The following is a 20,420-nucleotide window of genomic DNA, read 5'->3' as shown; positions in this document are numbered from 1 at the left end:
AGTAAATTTCTTGTTACTTTTCAAATAAATTGCCAAAAATGCACAGCAGGTAAGGCATTTGCCTTGCACGCAGCCAACACGGGTTTGATTCATCCGACACTCTCGGAGAGCCCGGCAAGCTACCGAGAGTATCTCGCCCACAAGGCAGAGCCTGGCAAGCTCCCTGTGGCATATTCAATAAGCCAAAAACAGTAACAATAAGTCTCACAATGGAGACATTACTGGTGCCCACTTGAGCAAATCGATGAGCAACGAGACAACTGAGCTACAGTGCTACAGACTTAACAAAAATGAAATTGTTTATATTTTATAGGGGCCACCTGTAGCTGGGGTCTGGGAATGTGAAGAATAACTCCCTGTGAAGCAACCAGGTGAAAAGGTAGGGATGCTGCTTGGTCTGGCAGTCTCTCTCTCGATCTCTCTCTCTCTCTCTCTCTCTCTCTCTCTCTCTCTCACACACACACACACATTTTTTTTTATTTTTATTTTATTTTATTTTATTTTAGGCACCATGATTTACAATACCATGAATAATAGGGTTTCATGAAGAAAATCTTCTAATCCCATATCCTCCAACAGAGTATGCCCCTTTTAATGTACACCCACACACCACAATCTATAATGGTAAGTATAACTCTACAGACCAGTTCTCAGGTCTATTTCCTTCGATTATTTGTTACTCCCTTGCTATGCTGCTTTATAATCTACACATGAAGGAGATCATCCTAGATCCTCGATCTGCCCCTCTCCTTCCAACATATTTCACTCAGCACAATACACTCCTGATTCACCCACATAGCAACACATAAAATATGTATTTTGGTATTTAAACATTGCTGTTTTACAGAATGTTTATTTTATTTTATTTTTTTTAATTTATTTATTTTTAATTAGAGAATCACCGTGAGGGTACAGTTACAGATTTATACACTTTTGTGCTTATACTTCCCTCATACAAAGTTTGGGAACCCATCCCTTCACCAGTGCCCATTCTCCACCACCCGTAAACCCAGTGTCCCTCCCACCCTCCCCAATCCCATCTCCCCCCCACCCCACCCTGCCACTGTGGCAAGGCATTCCCTTCTGTTTTCTCTCTCTAATTAGCTGTTGTGGTTTGCAATAAAGGTGTTGAGTGGCCGCTGTGCTCAGTCTCTAGCCCTCATTCAGCCCGCAACTCCCTTCCCCCACATGGCCTTCGACTACAATGTAGTTGGTGATCGCTTCTCTGAGTTGACCTTTCCCCGGAACGTGAGGCCAGCCTCGAAGCCATGGAGTCAACCTCCTGGTACTTATTTCTACAGTTCTTGGGTGTTAGTCTCCCACTCTGTTATTCTATATACCATAGATGAGTGCAATCTTTCTATGTCTGTCTCTCTCTTTCTGACTCATTTCACTCAGCATGAAACTTTTCATGCCCATCCACTTGACTACAAAATTCTTGACCTCCTTTTTTCTAACAGCTGCATAGTATTCCATTGTATAGATGTACCAAAGTTTCCTCAACCAGTCATCCGTTCTGGGGCATTCGGGTTTTTTCCAGATTCTGGCTATTGTAAACAGTGCTGCGATGAACATACATGTGCAGATGTTGTTTCGATTGTACTTTTTTGCCTCTCTGGGATATATTCCTAGCAGTGGTATTGCTGGGTCAAATGGGAATTCAATATCTAATTTTTTGAGAGTCGTCCAAATTGTTTTCCAGAAGGGCTGAACCAGTCGGCATTCCCACCAGCAGTGAAGAAGGGTCCCTTTCTCCCCACATCCTCTCCAACAGCGGTTGCTTTTGTTCTTTTGGATGACACACACACATTTTATTTTATTTTTATTTATTTGCTCTCTGGGTCACACCCGGTGATGCACAGGGTTTACTCCTGGCTTATGCACTCAGGAGTTACTCCTGGTGGTGCTCCGGGGACCATATGGGATGCTGGGATTTGAACCCAGGTTGGCTGCTTGCAAGGCAAATGCCCTGCCTGTTGTGCCATTGCTCCAGCCTCCTATTTTATTTTTTAATTTTTTATTTATTTATTTTTTGCTGAGGACAGGTGATTGATATTATATTCTTCACTTTAAGTAAACATGACGTCACATTTAAAACAAAGTTCATAATATCAACATGGAAAATTATTCTTAATATAAATTAATATAAATAAAAGGAGGTGCATGTCTCATAATCTATGGAGTTATTCTTTCAGCAAGTCTTCAGCTTTCTGCTCCACTTTTCTGGTCATCAGGGAGATGCAAATCAAAGCTACAATGAGATCATCTCACACCACAGAGACTGGCACACGTTCAAAAGAACAAAAGCAACCAGTGCTGGCGTGGATTTGGGGAAAGAGGGACGCTCTTACACTGTTGTTGGGAATGCTGACTGGTCCAGCCTTTCTGGAAAACAATATGGACAGTTCTTCAAAAACTAGAAATTGGGCAGTGTCTCTCTAGCTTTCTTCTTTCACTTACGATGATTTGTGATTATATTGAATCCACTAAAATAATCCAGGCTAATTTAATCCTGATTACCTGACTAGCAAATTTATTCTATTAGCTAACATAATTGCTCTTTTTTGCAGTGCTGCAGTGGAGAGAAAGGCATGGGGGAAAGACAGCCAGTTTGGAACTCAGGCAGCAATACTTAGGGCTTAGTCCAGGCTCGGGTGGGACTGGAGGAATCATATGTAATGTGGAGGATGTAACCCATGCTGGCCATATGCAAGGCAAGAGCCTTCCCTGCTCTATTTTCTCTCCATCCTCTTAATTGTTCTTTTTATTGTATACTATTCAGAAGGATTGGGGTTAGATGTAAACGTATTTATAAGACCACTTTCTAACACATACAAAAAGTTTAATAAACATAAGCAGAATCAATATAAAGCTGTCTCAGTGTATACCACAAGACAATTATTGAGTGCAAGATTAGAAGAAAACATGTTTGTAAAAAACACCTAGAGAAAAGAGACACTATACATGCAGAAGAGTATATTATAAAATTAGTTTTTTTTTTTAATAAACTCCACACTTGACAAGATCAAATGAGAGATATCTTTAAGAAAATGGATTTTTCAGGGCTGGAGTAATAGCACAGCGGGTAGGGCATTAGCCTTGCACACAACCGACCCGGGTTCAATTCCCAGCATTCCATATGTTCCCCTGAGCACTGCCAGTAATAATCCTGAGTGCATGAACCAGGAGTAACCCCTGTGCATTGCCGGGTGTGACCCAATAAGAAAAAAAAAGATAGTGGATTTCTATATCTAGAAAAATATATTCCAGAATGTATGTAACATAATCTTGAGGAAAAAATCAAAGCTGGTGGGGTGTAATATGTGCACTGGTGAAGGGATGAGTGTTTGAGCATTGTATAACTGAGACTTTAACCTGAAAGCTTTGTAACTTTCCACATGGTGATTCAGTAAAAGAATAAATTAAAAAAATAATCAAAGCTGATATTTTCTGATATTTCATCAGTAGGAGACAGTAAATACCAAAAAAAGTTAAGAGTGGACAAAACTGTTTAATGAAAATTATGTGAGGTAAAATATATAGTATATTGAAGATCAAGAGCAATTGCTAGTATAATATATATTTTTTCTCATTAGAAAATTTTAAAATTATTTCTGTTTAGATAAAAACAGTGACTTTTTAGATTTATAACGTAGTGGGAGAATGGTTAAAAGCACAAGGGAAATAATAAAATGGAAGTAATTGGTATGCATTTATGATATGTTTAAATTTATAAATATCACTTAAAGTTATAATGTGATAAATTTAAGATGTTCGTGGTAAATATTAAATGGACTACAAAAAAGTGGTAACTCTAACCAAATAATAAATATAAATTAAAATTATGACATTACTTTTAAATAGCAGATTAATTAAAATAATTTTTAAAAGTATGCATGTTAAACAAAAAGCAAATATCAAGTTGGTACATTTGAAAAATAAGGCAGAGTTAGTTTCCATTTAGAGAAAGCAATAATTCACTCAAACTGGTCTCACATGCTGGGGGAAAAGGCAGCTGAGATAGAGAAGGGAACACCTAGGAGAGGATGTTGGGAGGACCCACTGGGGTTGAAAGGATGTTGGGAGGACCCACTGCGTGCTGAAAGTAGACTATAGACCGAACATGAAGGCCACTCAATGCCTCTATTGCAAACTACAACATCGAAAAGGAGAGAGAACAAAAGGGAATGCCCTGCCGCAGAGGTGGAGTGGGGTGGTTTGGGTGGGGTGAGAGTGGTGGGAGGGATACTGGGAACACTGGTGGAGGAGAATAGACACTGGTGGAAGGATGTAAATGATCATTGTATGACTGAAATGCAAACATGAAAGTTCATAAGTTTGTAACTGTACCTCAGATGATTCACTAATAAAAAATTTTTAAAAAGATTCACTCTAACTATAAAACACATAGGTTAAAAATTAAAAAATAAAATACGGTATACCCTGACAGATAAAGTACATTTCAAAGCAGATAATACTAGACTGGGAATGATAAGATACATCATATTAATTATAAGGTGAATTCAACTACAGAACATAAAAGTGTTACTGTGTATTCACTTCACATATAACAAGTTTTAAAATTACACCAGAGCCATATTTTATATATATTATTATCATAGGTTTGAAGTAATATCTAATTTTTAAATTGCTATTTCTCCATTAATAAAGTTGAGCCTTTTTTATGTATCTAATTGCTATCTTTAGAGAAGCACCTGTTCAGATCCTTTGTCCTTTTTTAAAAAGAATAATAAGGTCCTTGAGATTTTGTTAAATGGTATTCTATATTTATTTATTTTTTTCAAAAAATAATTGACGTCAACTGTGCTAAAGATTTCTGTAAATTGGTAGGCTGCCTTCTTGGTTTTGTGGTAGCAGGATCTGAAGAAAAAAGAAATCTTAGGTGGCTCTGGAAGACATGTACACTATTGCAGCCTTTATGGAAAGTAATTTCTTATAACACCAAAAAAAATGCAATACTGGATTATGTAGAAATAACATTCCTAGGTACTGCTTATCCAAAGAATATGAGGACACTAATTTGAAAATAGGTGTGTGGAAACATTTTGTGCAGTATCCAAGCTATATAGATAAGGTCAATGTCCAGAGTTTTATTTGAATGAGCGGATAAAATAGTTATTGTGGATATACTTCAATGACCACTATTCAGCTATTTTAAAAGATGAAGTCATGTCTTGTGAACAATATCAAAGGATCTTGAGGTGATTAAGCTAAATGAAATAGAAAGTGAAAGAGTTGCCAGATAGTTTTTCTTTCATGTGTAGAATATAAAGAACAAATGCAGACTTCTTAACAAAACACACAAAAACGTTAACTCACTCTGCAAAAACAAATATGGTGAGAACCTTGATAGAGGTCATAGGAGAAGAGAGTTATAGGTTTAGTAGTGTGAATGTCATTAGAACTTTTGGTAGCCAATGTAGTGAGGTATTATGTTATGAGGTTGTATTTCTTAAATTTATATTGCAAACCAATGGTACATTTAAAACATTTTTTAAAGACTTTAATCCCTTGAAAATAAATGAAACGGAAACCAACTGAACTGAAAGAGGGGAAACAAGCTCACAGTTATAGGGGCCAGAGGGATCACTCAAGAGTCAGGGCATTTCAGGTCCCAAGTTCAATTTCCAGCACCTTAAGCCCCACCCCTCGCACCACTTAATAGAGTCCTGGGGGTCCCAGACTCCCCACTCTAGTGGAAGGGCCCACTGCTGGGATAGCTCTGGTGCTCCTCAGCATTGCTGGGTCAGAGAAGCATCACAGCACTGGACCTTTGCAGTGAACTCTCTCAGACTCAGTTAACCAAGTATCACTAGGGAGTATTCTTTAGGCCCCCTGTACATGTTCAGGTGGTCCGCCAGAGTATGCAATTATAATTTCACGAGATACTGGTACTTTTGTAAACCATAACAAATAGAAAAATCAGTAAATCAATAACTAGGAGACTTAAATAGGATGATTAAGACACTTACCCTCTCTGAATACATAAGAGTACCTCTCTCCACTACAACAGAATTCCACACATTCATTTCATATGTAGAGAGAAAATTCACCCAGATGAAATGAACATGAGAACAAAAAACAACCTTAGTGAATTTAAGAGGGAAAAAGCATACACCTTTTGATCTGTGACTCTAACAGAATTAGATTAGAACCAAAATTTAGAAATTTTCTAGGTCTCAATAGTTATAAATTATTATACTATACATTTTTGAGTAGTTATAAATCAAATAAATTATCTCAAGTATAATTAGAAAATATTTTTGCACTCAGTGAAACTAAACTTTATATCAAAACTTATGGGATAAGTTAAAGCAGTATTAAAGATATTTTTTTAGAATTATAAAGTATTAGAAAAAATAGGAATTCAAAATAAAGAGGGGAAATGGATGAGTTTCCCCAAGTCCCTATATCCAAGTACACTACATAACTGTATCACTGTCATCCCATTGTTCATCAATTTACTTGAGCGGATGCCAGTAATGTCTCCATTTGTCCCTGTCTCGTGCTAGTGTAGCCCGATGGCATATTGGGGGCTCTTTCGGGAACAGGGGCATGAAGACTGTTGTTGTTACTGTTTTTGGCATATTCAGTGTGTCACAGGTAGCTTGCCAGGCTCTGCCATGTGAGTGGAATACTCTCAGTAGCTTGCTGGGCTCTCTGAGACGGACACAGGCTTTTGGGGTGGCCTCTAATTGCCTTTACAGGTGTTCCCAGACTACTGAATGTAAATTTTTGGTCAACTGGCATGTTGTAATGATCTGCACATTGACAAACACACACCTGCCTGTGTCTCTGGGAAGCACCTGGAGGTGTGCCTGGAGTGTGCCTGGAGGTTGGTGAGCAGCTGGCAGAGCAGAACCCTATCGCAGAGGGTCTTGCCAGGTTGAACACCTGTGCCAAGTGCCAAGTCACCTTGTAGTTGGCTGACAGCACCCAGCAGTGGATGTGTCACTGTGCGCACTGCTTCCATGGCTCTATGTCCCATAGCACTGGGACTCGGCCCTGCCAATGTCATTCTGTCCGAATCTTGCAAAACAGCCAGCAACATCCATCAGGAATCATGCATAGAGTTCCAGCAGGGATTATGTGTAAAGTTCTAAGCCTGGCGTGCTTGTCTAAGGCACGTGTTGTCTAAGGCAAGATGTTGAGCCGGGTTCAGGAGAGCACGAGGGTTTGGGCGGCATCATCGCCATCTTGCCTCCAATCAAATGTGGTGTGGTCATCATCATCATCATCATCGTCGTCGTCATCATCATCATCCTGTTGATTGTCGAATTTCTCCAGCGGTCTCAGTAACGTCTCCATTCATCCTAGCCCTGAGATTTTACGAGACTCTCCTTACTTGTCCTTCCCAAAGATGCCGCATTAGAGGCTCTTTCAGGGTCAGGGGAATAAGACCCATCATTGTTACTGGTTTTGAATATGGCGTATATGAATACGCCACAGGGAGCTTGCCAGGCTCTCCCATGTGGGCAGGAAACTCTTGGTAGCCTGCTGTTTCTCCCAGAGGGAGATGTAGGCTATAAGATGTCTTCCGGGAGCTTAGCTTTATAGTCTCTGGATGTTGGCCGTTGATGGGATTACAGGGCGTCTGGGGCAGTCCCTGGGTGTGACTGCCTAACTACTAAAAAATGGGAAATCTGGGCGGAAGAGGCCCAGACCCGATTAGAGCAGGCTTGGAGGTCTCAGACCTGGGTCCCACACACCTGGGTTCCTATGCCAGTACCTTCATGCATGAGGCTCATCTGAACGTGTGGAGAGGGGCCTTGAGCATGGCTGTGGCTACGGCTACGGCTCCGGAGGTCTTCGGCCACGAGAGCTCTGCTCGGGGTGGGGAGGGAAGCTGGGCCCATCCCCTCCAAGGGGGCCCTGGGGAAGACAGCCAGGTGCTCGGGCCAGAGACTCCCTGCTTGTGTGTGTGATGTGGTAATTATGGAAAATGAGAAGAGAGTATCTTATGATGTGTAGGAATATGTTCACTCAAAAATATATATACTAATAAAATATATATTTTTATATGTGTATACTATATACAAATATATATAAATATAATATATAGTAACAAAAAATAGCCTTAGGTGCTAACTTTGTAATTTCAAGTATTCTCACAAAAGCAACTTCAGGCAAGATTAGTTCACCAATCAATTCTATCAAATTGGTAAAAAAAAATAACATTTCCTAGATTATTTTCAAGTCAATTTTAACCTTGATATGAAAATTTGACAAGATCATCAAAAGAAAGAAAATATAAGTTAATCTCACTCATACATTTAGATTCAAACAATTATTAGTATAAAATTATATGCATGCATGTATTTATAGAGAGAGTAATGAGTATATTTAATAATAAAACCATTTTGATTTTTAAGAAATTTGATTTGTTAAATTGACATAAAAATCTATATTTGATAGCATAGCGGGTAGGGCGTTTGCCGCGGCTGACCCGGGTTCAATTCCTCCATCCCTATCAGAGAGCCAGGCAAGCTACCGAGAGTATCCCACCCGCACAACAAAGCCTGCCAAACTACCCGTGGTATATTCAATATGCCCAAAACAGTAACAACAAGTCTCACAATGGAGACGTTACTGGTGCCTGCTTAAGCAAATCAGTGAACAACGAGACGACAGTGTGACCGTGCTATTAGTAATTAACCACAATACAGAAAAAGAAAGTTTTATGATCTTAATAGAGGCAGTAAATCAATTTCATAAAATCTTAAGTCACATTATGCTAAACAATTGGAAAGTAAACATAGAAGTAACATTTCTTATTCTCAAAAATGTACGAAATGACTTATGACTAGTATCACATAGAAAAAACATTAAGATATTTACAACAAAGACCAGGAAGACAAATAAAGAGGTTGAGTTTCACAACTTCTATGTAGTGATTTATTACATGTTGTTACTTACAGTGTTTATTACTTAACCTGTCCGTTAAGTCAAAGGGGAAAGAAAAATGAAAGTGTTATGAAAAGATAAATGAGATGGCCACTATTTGCTGACTAAATGATTGTATATGTAGAAAATTTAAGAATTAAGAATCAGTTGATAGTATCGATGAGTTTACCAAGATTTCTTAGTGCAGATTTTATATAAAAATACTGAAGAAACGTGTATTTCTCTAGATTAGTAATGTTTTAAAATAAAATGTGGTTCAGTAGGCAGGGAGGTAGTGTTGACTGTCAGAGTTGATTAACATTACTCATGCACCAACCCAAAGGTCCAATGGTCTTAATGATGCCAAAAGACTTTTTGTTCTTTCTTTGTGAAAAGTTCTAGTTGCAAAATGGTACCACACTGTAAACTGCCTCAAGTGGGCCATTTCCTCCTATGCACTAATCTGGATTGTAGTCATATTGTATTTCAGAGATAGATGGATAAAATGCTTCTTTTTTGGTCTGTTTTCTTGGAAGCTTTCCCGTCCTCCAATAAGTATCCAACAGGAATGTCTTTAGGGGCACCGAGCAAATTTCCCATTATTTTACATGTTTAGTATCAGGAGCAACCTATGAAACGGGAAAAGTTAACTGAAATTGAGGTGGCTCTGAAATATTCTTTCTCAGGGTGACTTTTAATTTCTTCTGAAGGGACACTTAACTGCATCTAACTTAAGTTCCCAGTGGTAGTTACAAAATCTCCAGGGGGGTCTCTCATCAGCTGGTTACTTTTAGTTGCCCCCTAAATTTCTCAGGGAAGGAAATTCAACTCCTGAACTGGCTGGTGGGAACTCAAATCCTTAACATTTTATGAGTAAGTCGTTGTTCTTGGGTACCCTCCAATGACCCCTGAGCAGTTTTTGTGCTAGGAGGTGAGAATAGTGGAAACAGTGTGTAATATGTAATTTATTTTGGCTTAGGAACATGAAAATGTTCTGAAAATAGTTGATAGTGGCAGTAGCATAAAGTGAATGTAATTAATGACATTGACTTATGCATATAAAATTGTTAGGATGGGCAATTTTATCTTACATATATTTTATCCAGTAAAAATGTTTCCTAGTAATGACATGCCTCTAATTTATAACTCTAATTTTTGTTATTACTATTTGTCATTATTATTTTATCATTTTATTTCATCATTATGACTTGATCATTTTTGCTTTAATAATAATCTATTATGTATAATCACATGTATAATAATTTTGCTTTAACAATAATCTAATGTGTATAATCGCATTTCTGCACAGCTTTGTGAGCTCGGACGTTAGCTTGTGGTTGCCTGAGGCTCGCGCCAAACCACGTTGGCAAATGAGCTTGAGAGTTTCCGAAGACAGGCGTCTGTTTGTGGCTTTTTCACTCTCGGCATTCTTCTCACAGTCATGGAGGTGCTGAACCAGTCGATCGTATTCTTCATCGATGTTGTCAAGGATGGCATCTTCCTACGTTGCTGCAATAGTGCCAAAGAGCTCCCAGTTGGTGGTCATTCTGGGAGTTGCCTTCTTAGACTTAAATTTTGCAGACTTTTCTCCCTACTCTGTGAAGTAGAATTTTGCATGAAGGAGATGGTGGTCCGATCCCATTTGGAATTTTGGAACAACAGCGACATCAGTCAGGCAAAACCTTTGATTGAATATTATGTGGTCAATTTTGTTGTGGAACTGTCCACTGAGAGACTCCCATGTCCAGTGTTTAGATTTGGCCTTCTGGAATTGTGAGTTACCATGGATGGTCTTGGTTGTCATGATGAATTCAGACAGTCTCTCACCCTGATCGTTCCATTCTAGGCCATGAGTCCCAATGTGGAGTTCTTCAGGCGACCTTCTCGGACCTATCTTGGCATTAAAATCACCAACAATGATCTTGTAGAAGGTGTGGTCTTCTTTATAGAACTTCTCCAGTTCCATGTAGAACCTCTCAATTTCTTCTTCATTGTAGTTGGAAGTTGTGCATATACGATGAAGATAGAAACTGCAGGCAGTGCTCCACATCTATTCAAGTGTAATCGTCCAATTTGGGTTGTTAGGCATTCGACTGAATCGATGCTCATGGCCAAGTTCGTGTTGACAAGGACACCAACGCCACCGACGCCTCTGTCGTCACATGTTCCGAGGAACAATTCTTCTCCAGTGTCGAAAATGGCGTGATGTGATTGATATCTCCTCATTTCGGTCAGACCAATGATGTCGTACTTGATCTTCTGCGCTTGCACCATCAGGTCCTTGATGGATGCTTCTGATGCCAGCATACATGCGTTGAAAGTACAGACGATCATTTTAGTCTTTCTTTGTTTGGGCAGTCTAGTTCGTCCCCGAGATTTTTTCAGCCTCTCCTTGCTCATCTTTCTTAACGCTGCCCTATTAAGGGCTCTTTCTGTGACAGGTGAATAAGACCAATTGTTGTTACTGTTGTCGGTATATCGAATACACCACGGATAGCTTGCTAGGCTCTGTTGTGTGGGTGGGTTACACTCGGTAGCTTGCCAGTCTCTCCGAGAGGGACAGAGGCTTTTAGAGCGGCCTCCAATTGCCCTTAGAGTTGTTACCATGGTTCACACCAAATTTAAACCTATCAAATTTGGTGCAGGAATAATGGGTATTTAGTGTCTTATGGTGTGTCTCACAAAGCTGTGCAGAGATGCGATAAAGGAAGACCTCAAAGAGAGAAGAGCAGCAGTGTTGGCCAGTGCAGCAGAAGCTGGGAAAAGTATTTGCAACGTTCGCCTGTCCTTCACCAACTACAAGACCAAGATGACTGCCCTCCGATGTCTTGATGGATCTATCACATCTTCCAGAAAGGCAATGGAGAGGATTATTTACGACTTCTACTCAGATCTCTTTGACAGCCATGTCCACCTGCCCACACCAAATTCTGCAGGATGGATATGTCATTCCCAACATCCTCCCTTCTGAAATCCGACACGCCATTTCCTTGGTAAAGACGCGTACAGCACCTGGTCCAGACAAGGTCAGACCCGAACAGCTGAAAAATCTGCCTCCAGTACTCATCAGTACACTGGCTCGACTCTTCACATGCTGCCTGTCTGAATGCAAGGTTCCGTCCCAGTGGAAAACCAGTAGGACCGTTCTGTTGTACAAGAAGGGAGATATTCATGACATTGGCAACTATCGCCCAATCTGCCTGCTGTCTGTTGTCTACAAGTTGTTCACTCATGTCAACCTGAATAGAATTGGCAGAACACTAGATGAAGGACAACCATGCGAGCACGATAGACCATATCCACACAGTGACCAAACTCATTGAAGTTTTGCGAGAGTTCAAGATGCCGCTCTGTCTAACATTCATCTACTTAAAGAAGGCCTTTGATTCTGTTGCGACTGAGGCGGTCATTGAAGCCCTAGTCAAAGAGGGCATTCAAACTCAGTATATCAAAATCCTTTGCAAGCTGTATTGTGGATTCACCACCAGGATCTCACCATTCTACAATGAAGTGATCATTGATGTAAAGAGAGGGGTGCAGCACGGTGATGCCATTTCGTTGAAACTTTCAGTGCCACCCTGGAGAACATCATGCGACAACTGGAATGGGAAGGAATGGGAGTAAAGATAGACGGTCAGCAGTTACACCACCTCCACTTCGCTGATGACATCATTCTCATGACACCAAACATTAGCCAAGAGGCACAAATGCTGGCCGACTTTGATCACAAATGTGGAAAGGTCGGATTGCAGCTGAATCTCAACAAGACGATGCTCATGAAAAACGAACTGGTCCCTGAAGCTCCATTTGCTCTCAATGAAACGAACATCTCCAAGTGCAGCAGCTATGTGTACCTGGGTTGAGAACTCAACATGAGGAACGACTTGGTGCCAGAACTGCCCAGGAGGAAGAGAGCAGCGTGGAATGCCTTCAAGAGCGTCAAAGAAGTGGTTAAGAGAACGAAGAACCTCCGACTCTGGGCACATCTTTTGATTCCACTGTTCTTCCTGCACTAACATATGCCTCAGAGACCTGGACCCTACACAAACAGGATGAGAACGCTATTAGGGTATCCCAAAGAGGAATTGAAAGAGCTATGCTGGGAATATCATGTCTCACTCAAGTGAGAGAAGGAATCTGGAGTTCTGACCTCTGTCGATGTTCTAGAATCAGGGACGCTGTCTCGTTTGCCAAGGCATCAAAAATCAGATGGGCTGGTCATGTAATGTGATTCAGAGACGACCGCTGGACTAGAGCTGTTACCCACTAGATTCCATGGGATGTCAGAAGACCTTGTGGCCGGCCACCAACTAGATGGTCAGATTTCTTTTTCAAATCCCTGAATGAACGATTTGAGGCTCTTCCTGTTCCTGGAGCAAGTAGATATCATTGGGCTGCACTGGCACGCGACAGGTACAAATGGAGATGTTACTGGCGCCCGCTCGAGCAAATCGAAGATCAACGGGATGACAAGTGATACAAGTGAATATGTATAAATCATACAATATGATAGTCATATACATCATATTTATATTCTTCATTAATAAATAGAATGGAGTGATAGCACAGCAGGTAAGGCCTTTGCCTTGCATGTGGCCGACTCTTGTTTGATTCCTCCATCCCTCTCAGAGAGCCAGGCAAGCTACCGAGAGTATCCCGCCAGCACGGCAGAGCCTGGCAAGCTCCCTGTGGTGTATTCAATATGCCAAAACCATAACAACAAGTCTCACAATAGAGACATTACTGGTGCCCGCTTGAGCAAATCGATGAACAATGGGTTGACAGTGCTAAAGTGTTTAGTTCGCAAATATGTTCTTATTTGTACGTTATAGAAGATCTTATCATTAATCATAAATATTAAGGAAATGAGCCAACAATATCCAAGTCCTCACCCTTCTCTTCCCCTACAGCAGTATTTACATTTGTGTATATGGCATTATGGAAGTAGGTGTGTCTAACTGGTTCATGGCCCCCTCTGAGGTTTCCTGTGATTGGCTGTGCTATCTTTGTGTCAACTGAACTTTATCCTGCCATGCAGTCATTATATCTTAGAGCTGTTGTCCTTATTCCAACCCAGACTACTGGATACATGTCCCCCTTTTATTATCATGTTTTTCTACCATTATTTTCACTGCAGGACACTGAGGTGAGACCCGGACCTATTAATTAAGGCCTTTCATTCTGCTGTTGCAATTCTGTTGCTCTGGCATTGAAGAGAAGGTAGAACTTTGCTACAATAATAGTTTTGTCCCTCTGGTGATTTAATAGTAAGCAAAGTACATATTCTCTCTGCTCTCAGTTATAACATTAAAGAGACTTATATTTCCTTCTTGCTCCCTAATCTTAACCAAGGATAAGAAGGCCAAAGTCTGACATCCTCAAAGGACATTTCCGATGTTTCATATAGTTGTTTTCTACTAGTTTTCTTCTTTCCCCAGACATCTTGTTGACTGTGTGTTTTCTTTGAAAAAGAAATATATCCTTTTATAGTACCATGTATACGCTATTCTCAGTACACCCTCTTGACTATGTGCTTTTAAAAAAAAGAAAGAGAAGGCTTTTTTTAATAATTTTGTGCATTTTTACACGTTTGTATATTTTTTCTGCCTTTTTATATTTCAAGTAAAATTTCTAATATTCCAAATAATTGTTGTACCTTGTTTTCAAGATACATTTGAAAGATCTTAGAATAGTGAAATGCAGAAAGACATGGATAGTAGATGTTCCCAGGGCTGAGAAAAAGTGGAAATGGGGACTACTGTGTAGTAGGTGATTAATTTTAGCATAGAAATATGAAAAAGTTTTGAAAATTGTTGATAATGGCAGTAGCTGAATGTGAACATAATTAATGACACCGAGTTATACACCGAAAACCATATGTTTTAGACAACCTCTTAACAACCAAGTAGATTTCTTTATGCTGAATCTGAATTCTTCCTGTAAAATCTGTTATTAAAAACACATTTAAATGAGAGCAGGGAATAGTAATGGACACTTGATACCACAGAAAATATAGTTGGAAGAATCTTTAGTTAATAGCCCCCAATTTAATTCTGCTAAAGTTTCTAATCACCAAGCACTATCTCAGGTATATATTTTTTTGTTTTGGTTTTTACATCAAACTCGTTAAGTAATTTATGCTATCTTAGAAAAATAAGTATTTCACCTAAAGGCAAGGTGTACTGGTCTTCATTTTATAGGTGATAGCATAACACTATTGTGTATAAGACTATTTTTTTTTTTTGCTTTTTGGATCACACCTGGCGATGCATTGGGGTTACTCCTGACTCTGATTCTGCACTCAGAATTACCCCAGGCAGTACTCAGGGGACTATATGGGATGCTGGGAATCGAACCCGGGTTGGTTGCATGCAAGGCAAATGCCCTACCCGCTGTGCTATTGCTCCAGCCCTGTGTATAAGACTATTTTAAGGAAAAATGTGCCGCTTTTCACGACAGAGCCAGTACTGTATCCTGATACCTGGCATTGTTTTTTGTAATTGTTGTTGCATTTTTTTCTTATTATATATTGTTCAGGTAGTTCAGTGCCAAGTAGATCTGCTTTAATTTGAATGAAATTGCTCATCTCTGTGGAGATAGGCATATAATTCAAAGTGATTTTTACAAATTAACTATATGATCCCTGTAAGATATAACTAAATGCCAGATACTAAATAATGTGTTAAAAATAAATCATACATATGGGAAATATATTGCTAAGTATTACTTCTTTGATTGTGTGCTTAAAATGAGTCAGCAAAAGTCTTCCTATTCAAACAACTCAAGTCTTTCTGAGATCTATGAAGTAACAAGAAATATTTAGAGAGTAACTCTCAGTAGCTACTTACACAACTTCTATTTTTTAATGGCTTATACTATAAGGAAAATGATATGAGAAAGAATGGTTCATTGTGGAACAGGGTGCCAGAGAAGCTATGGAAAAGCTTCAGATTTTAACTGAAGATGAAAATTAACCAATCTTAACCAATCTTATTGAAACAATAAGTATTATTTCAAGATGAGGACAGAATATTGTAACAAGTTACATTCTTTCAAATATAATGAACAACAAATATTAAAATAATGTATAATATTATTTAGATTAATGATCTGCATAAGTAAAGACAAATCAAAAGCTAAGCTAGAATTATTTAGCTTTATTTTGACTTTTGACTTTTATAAAACTCATATCAAATTACTTGTAGTTTGGTGACATTTGCTTAGTGTTTCTTTGGTTCATACATGTAATTTTGTGTAACAGTAACTTATATTTGTTCACTATTATATAATACTACATCATAGAGGACTCCAGCTAGTTCATAAGTTAAGGCACTTGTCTAATATGTCACTGCATCCATGATCCTTGTTCTATTGCCAGTAGCAAACATGGTCCTCTGAGCATTGCCAGCATGATTACTAAGCACAGAGTCAAGTGTGACCCTACACACAGATCCAGGTGTGATCCCTAAACACAGAGCCAGGTATGACCCCAGAGCACTCCTGAATATAGCCCCTAAACAACAACAAAAGTTACAGTTTATCAACTATGTCTCTGTATCTCTGTCATCCCTTGCTCATTGATTTGCTCAAGCGGGCACCAGTAACTTCTCCATTGTGAGACTTGTTGTTACTGTTTTTGGCATATCAAATACACGACGGGTAGTTTGCCAGGCTCTGCCATGAGGGCGGGATACTCTCTGTAGCTTGCCAGGCTCTCCGAGGGGGACAGAGGAATCAAACCCAGGATGGCCGCATGCAAGGCAAACGCCCTACCCACTGTGCGTATGTGTGTATCATATAGTACAATTTTGTTATTTCTTCTGTGGATAAATATTTAACTTATTTTTGGTTTCCCTAATAAGAATATTTTTGTATATCTATCCGAGTACACTTGTGCACACATTCGTAGGTGTGTACTTGCTAAGTCATCAAACTTTATGAAATAATGCCAAATGTTTCACAGTGAACACATTACCTACACCACTCCCATAAAAGAAATCCCATTTATCCACATATTTTCTTTATAACTTTTGTTAATTATTAATTAATACTTACTCATTAATATTTTCTTTATTTATTAATTTTATATACTTTCAAATATTTTGTCTTTAATCTTTGAACTTATATTTTATATCTATTATGAGATAGCAATTTCATTTCAGTTCCCTCAGGAATAGCTTATTATTCAGGGTTATTCTATAATAACATGAACTTATTATTCAGGTTATTATAATGAGTTATAATAAGTTATCATTATAAGTTATTATTTCAGTTAATATGCCTTGTCACTATTCTCATATAACATGTTTTCTTTAAGTATGGGTCTGTTTTTAGATCTGCAAACTGAATCTTTCATGAAATTTTCTATTACTTTAGAAGCAATACTAGAAAGTTCTGATTATCTTAGGCTGATATCACAAAAAGCAAGTCCTTCCTTGTTCTCTGGAAGGTCGCTCCTCATTGTACTTTGACTTTTCCCTTTCTATATACATTTTAGTATCAGTTTTGTCCAGTTTCTTTAAAACTCAATTTGAATTGTGATTAAAATTGATTTAAAGTCATATTATTGAGAATATTTGACAACTAAAAATATTGTGTCATTCTAGTCACATAGCTGGCCTCTTTTTTGTCATTCTGGAGTATTTAACATAAATTCAATATTATTTCTGGATAACTTGTGTAATGATTTTTACTATTCACTTGCGCTTACTCCTGTATACTTATAAGTTAACTTTAAAATTATAACACATGCCTAGTGTATATACTTTTATAATATTAATCACATCACAACAACTTATTAAACTTGAATTATTTCTTGATAAGTGCTCCATATGTTCTTGAAAAAAATATGCATTCTGTCATTACTGGGTGAAGCATTCTATAAATATCAATTAGGTCAAGTTGATTGATGGTCTTGTTCAAATCTTGTATATCCTTACTGATTTTATGTCTATTTTTTCTATCAGATGTTGAGAAAAGAGTAATGCAATCTTTGAATTTAACTGAGTTTATCAATTCCTCCTCATAGTTTTAACATCTTCAGGTATACAGGTATATTGAACCTTTATTAATTTATATAGGTATATATTCAATATAATAAAGGTATATTGAACCTTTATTATTAGGGTCACACAGTTTTAAATTGCTGCATTCTTTTAATTAATTGGCTCCTTTTCACTATAAAGTGGTACGTTTTTCATCATGATTAGTGTTTTTTGCTTTAAGTTCTACTTTGATATTAATGTAATAACTCCAACTCTCTATGAATTAGTGCTGTCAAAGTGTATCTTTGCTATCTTTCTTTCAATGCATTTCTTTATCCTTAAAAAGAGTTTCCTGTAAGCAGCAAAATATGAATATTTATTTTAATATAATCTGTTGAAGTTTTATTTTAATTAAGATGTTCTTCCCATTGGTACCTCTATTTCACTAACAATATCATTTGCGGAGATGGCGATATGACTCAGGAGTTAAGCACAGGCTGAGCAGCATGTGTGAGGTGCTGCTTTTAACCCCTGTTGTCTCATGATATCCTAGTGCTGTTGAGTGTGTGACCCTGTTGAATTGGCCCCTGTACTCTGAGTGGCACCTGGTGGGGGGAAATAAAACAAAGAAGAAGGAAACTATGTATGGGAATCAGACAACTAATAGTCAGGACACATTTTAAAACCATAATGATACAATATCAATGATTAAAAAGATGAAATAGCAGATTCAGAATGAAAAACCCATGCATTCGAATTCTAGCAGGAAAATAAAATTACATAGACAAAAATATCAGTCTTGAAAAAAAATAGAAATTTGAGAAATAAAAGTAAATTATGAAAATAAGAATTTGTTGGATAATTGTAAAGCAGCATTATGTAGCCAAAGAGATAATTAGTAAATTGGACATATTTCTAATTATAGAAATATGCAGGTAATGATATTACCTGCAAAAAGATGGAAAGTAGATAAGTAAAAAAAAAGTGTTATAAAAAAAGTAAAAAAGAAAGTAAAATATATGCTTTCTCAGAAAAAATTATTTAGAACTCCAAAAGTAAAAAAGAATAAAGGGGAAAACATCACTTATTAGGGCTTTTATCACAACATTAAAGAGAACATTAGTTATTTAAGTTAATTACACTTACATAGAGAATTTCTTTGGCATAGGGCATACACTTGCATTTCTCTTGCATAGTGAAAACAGCTATGGTATCTCAGGCTTTCTCCTGCCAAGGCTCATGTTTCAGATGCAAGAAGTGAAAGGGATGGAGTGTTATATTCACGTTGCACAGGCAACACACTCTGATATTTGTAAGGATGTTCACAATAAATGAAAAGTAAAGTGATCCTAAATTTGTTATCAACCAAGAAACTTAGATAAAATTTAATAATGATAGAATTTAGGATCAGTAGAATAGAGGTTGATCAGAGTTGGTTGGTGATGTTACTGAATAAGGAAATAGTTAAAAATAGTATCACTGTATCACTATCATCTTGTTGATCATTGATTTGCTCAAGCGGGCTCCAGTAATGTCTCCATTTGTCCTAGCCCTGAGATTTTAGCAGCCTCTCTTTATTCATTCTTCCCAGCGGTGCTGCATTGGAGGCTCTTTCAGGATCAGGGGAATGAGACCCATCATTGCTACTGTATTTGGCATATCAATATGCCATGGAAAGCTTGTCAGGCTCTGCCATGTGGGCAGGATGTCTCAGTAACTTGCCAGGTTCTCCGGGAGGGAGAACAAGGCTATAAGAAGTCCGGTAGCTTTGTTTTATCATCTGTGGATGTTGACTGTTGATGGGATTACACAGGCGCCGGGGCAGTTTGTGGGTGTGGCTGCCAGGCTACTGGAAAATGGGGGATCTGGGTGGAGGAGGCCCAGTCCCAATCTGAGCAAACTTGAAAATCTCAGCCCTGGGTCCCTCACACCTGCGTTCCTCTGCCGATTCCTTCATGGGTGAGGCTCATCCGAGTGTGTGAAGAAGGGCCTTGAGCATGGCTGTGGCTGGGTTCTGGAGGTCTTTGGCTGTGGGGGCTCTGCTCGGGGTGGGGAGGGAAACTCAACTTGCCCCCCTCTGAGTGGCCCTGGTGAAGATTATTGGAGACTGGGCTGGCACCGCCCCACTCCATTGTCCCCCTGCAGATTGGAGATGTCCCAGTCCCGCATCCCGGAGCTGTGTTAGTGGAAGCTCAGTCTCCAATTTGCCCCGGCCGCTGGAAGTCATGCTCTCGACCCGCCCTCGGCGCCATCTTGCCACATTCAACAGAGAAGAATCTGGGTGTTCCATAAGCAACGCTGGCAGGAGGATGCTCTGGACCCCAGACCGGGCCAGCAACACGGGGGAGCCGGACGGAGGAGGTACAGCCAGCACGCCTTCTCCAGATGGAGCCCCTTGAGAACATTTTTAAGGTGGCTTTCCATCAAGACATGCTCGCTAATTCCAAAGCTGCAAGTCAAGTTTTTAGAAAGAATGTGTAGTAGATGCATACAAAAATAAGTCCATTATGACAATTGCAAGACAACTTCTTA

General features: G+C 38.8%; 1 long non-coding RNA gene across 1 annotated transcript in view; it reads left to right on the top strand.

Moving 5' to 3' along the window:
- Nucleotides 1-311: 311 nt before the first annotated feature.
- Nucleotides 312-20,420, top strand: part of LOC129406804 (uncharacterized) — a 115,625-nt gene continuing 95,516 nt past the window's right edge. Inside the window, exon 1 of the long non-coding RNA XR_008631262.1 lies at nt 312-379. This is a non-coding gene — a long non-coding RNA (uncharacterized LOC129406804). The remainder of the gene's footprint in view (nt 380-20,420) is intronic.

The sequence above is a fragment of the Sorex araneus genome, chromosome 8 (genome assembly GCF_027595985.1).
Source record: "Sorex araneus isolate mSorAra2 chromosome 8, mSorAra2.pri, whole genome shotgun sequence".
NCBI lineage: Eukaryota > Metazoa > Chordata > Mammalia > Eulipotyphla > Soricidae > Sorex > Sorex araneus.
The sequence above is the reverse complement of the archived record's forward strand: the minus strand, read 5'-3'. Positions and strand labels throughout refer to the sequence as shown.